Source organism: Myotis brandtii, unplaced genomic scaffold, assembly GCF_000412655.1.
Source record: "Myotis brandtii unplaced genomic scaffold, ASM41265v1 scaffold735, whole genome shotgun sequence".
NCBI classification, from domain to species: Eukaryota; Metazoa; Chordata; class Mammalia; order Chiroptera; family Vespertilionidae; genus Myotis; species Myotis brandtii.
Window position 1 is genome coordinate 269,126 of NW_005370916.1, and position 2,735 is coordinate 271,860.

Sequence of the window (2,735 nt, forward strand, 5' to 3'; positions counted from 1 at the left end):
TATCCATAAATGAGTGAGTTCATGTGGTATTTTTCTCAGCTTCCCAGGGCCGTCTCAGTCTCACAGGGGCCGTCTCAGCCTCACAGAGGCCATCTCAACCTCACATGGGCCGTTTCAACCTCACCGGGGTCGTTTCGACCTCACCAGGGGCTGTCTCAGCCTCACCGGGGCCGTCTCAACCTCACATGGGCCGTTTCAGCCTCACCGGGGCCGATTCAACCTCACCGTGGCCGTTTTGACCTCACCGGGGCCGTCTCGACCTCACTTTTGCCGTCTCGACTTCACCGGGGCCGATTCAAGCTCACTGGGGCCGTCTCAGCCTCACCGGGGCTGTTTCAATCTCACCGGGGCCGTTTCAACCTCACCGGGGCCGTCTCAACCCCACTGGGGCTGCCTCAGCCTCACCGGGGCTGTCCCAGCCTCTTGGGGGCCGTCCCAGCCCAACGGGGGCCGCCTCGGCCTCACGGGGGCCATCTTGGCCTCACGGGGGCTGTGTCAACAACACAAAGTTTGGTATACTGTCCTTTGTTGGGCGGCTCCTTTCTGGACAAAATCTCCAGGCGTTCCTGGTGGCTGAATATCTGGTATGCTTGCTTGGATTTCGTTTTCTACCAAGTGCACAGACTGCCTGTCTGCTGTCTCCCAGCGTCCCATGTGAGACTGGATCTGGTGGGCCTGCCTGTGCGTTTGCTGGTACAGCGGTTCCACGTCGCCGCTCAGTGGACTCGAGAGTCTGCAGCCCCTTCCGATCGAAAAAAACCGTGCATCCAGTTGCAGCCCGCCTGGCGCACGATTCCGTACCTCCATTCTTGGAGCCTCTGCACAACCTACTCAGTCTCAATGCTCTTCTTTCTTTCCTTCCAGTTGTAGAGCTTCCACTGGGCCAGCTTTCCCATGGTTCTGAATGATAGCTGTTTGTCTTATAGTTGGTAGCCTCGATGTTGTTGTGGGAGGCAGCACGCACAGGTCTGTACCTTACGCCGCCATCTTGGTTCTCAGGGCTGGGGCTTTTAAATGTGGCCTGGGTCTTTGGGGGTGGCTGAGCATTCTCCAGGTCCCTGATCTCAGGTTCTCTGAGTAGGGGCTCCCAGAGGCTCGAGTGAAAAGTACGGGCAGATGGACAGGAGACAGGTGCTACTGAGTCTTCCTGGTTCTGGGGCAGGTGGGGGAGTGTGAGGTCTCCTTCCTGAAGTAGCGGGGAGCCAGGAAAGGACTCCAGAACAATGTGGAGACCCCTCCCCTGCTATTGGCAGGCAGTGTGGTGCTCTGGGCAGTAGAGGGCGCCACTGCACTGGATTTGGGCTACCTGGGAACAGGACACTGCAGGCTCCTCGAAGAAGGTGCAAAATTAAAATCTGAGAATCCCAGGGCTGGGAGGGCTCTCAGGTGAGCAGGAACAGGTCACCTCAGGGAAGTCATCCTGGGGGCTGGTGCCACACGCTCCCTTGTTCTGACATGGTTGCCCCTGGGGGAAACCCCTGCCCTCAAGTCTCCAGTATCGGCTCCCCAATCTGGCTCCGAGGGGGCGGGGGAGGAACTAAGACACAAGCAGTGGTGGGGCTGAACCACGCTGGTGCCGTGTGGGGGTCTTGATAACTGAGCCTCCCCAGGGCAGTCTGGAGGACCAGACTGGGAAGAGAGGGCCTGCGGGGGGTGGACCCCTTTATGGAGGGGAAGGAGGAAAGCATCTGAAAGGGAGAGAGAGGCTGAGGGCTGGGAGGTCATCTTGGTGCAGCAAGTTGTAGATGGGCTGCGAGCCCAGGATTCCTTGTTCTAGGGGAGAGGCGCCAGGGACACTGGTATGAGTGTTGTAGATGTGTGCACACACATATGTGCATATGAACATGTGTGTGATACGGCTGCAGGAAGACTGAACCAGTAAAATGGCCAAGGGAGGGCTCAGGAATGTGAAAGGCCTTTCCCCCATCCACACACATGCCAGCGCCTCAGGGACTCCACCGACTGAAGCATGCTGGGACACTGTTCTAATCCAGGAATGACTAACACATGGCATGCTGCCTCCACAAAGCCTACTGTCATGGCAGACACCACTCATCGACCACGGCTCCTTATAATATTTCTGCACAGCTCTTCAAGTGGCGGCAACTTGACATTCTGAGCTAAAACTATTTCATTTAGAGAGATCTATACCATCTGCCTCTAAACCAGTGGTTCTCAACCTTCCTAATGCCACGACCCTTTAATACAGTTCCTCATGTTGTGGTGACCGCCAACCATAAAATTATTTTCGTTGCTACTTCATAACTGTAATTTTGCTACTGTTATGAATCATCATGTAAATATCTGATATGCAGGATGTATTTTCATTGTTACAAATTGAACATAATTAAAGCATAGTGATTAATCACAAAAACAATATGTAATTATATATGTTTTCCAATGGTCTTAGGCAACCCCTGTGAAAAGGTCGTTCGACCCCCAAAGGGGTCGCGACCCACAGGTTGAGAACGGCTGCTCTAAACGAAGGGGAATTCTCTTCTTAAGTGAAGGGCCCCCAGAGAAGGACAAGGCCACATTCCTCCAGTCTGCTTCATCACCCTAACACGGGGTGTGGGGAGCAGGGCTCCTCCCAGGAGTCACTGGCTCCACCTCCCTCTAGACCAGCCGTGGGCAAACTACGGCCCGCGGGCCGGATCCGGCCGTTTAAAATGAATAAAACTAAAAAAAAAAAAAAAAAAAAAAAAAAAAACCACCCTTTTTTTTAAAATTTTTTT

The 2,735-nt window shown here is 54.1% G+C and overlaps 1 protein-coding gene across 1 annotated transcript in view; it reads right to left on the reverse strand.

Moving 5' to 3' along the window:
• Positions 1 to 2,735, reverse strand: part of CDH23 (cadherin-related 23) — a 381,871-nt gene that overhangs the window by 119,612 nt on the left and 259,524 nt on the right. The gene's annotated exons all lie outside the window — the stretch shown is intronic.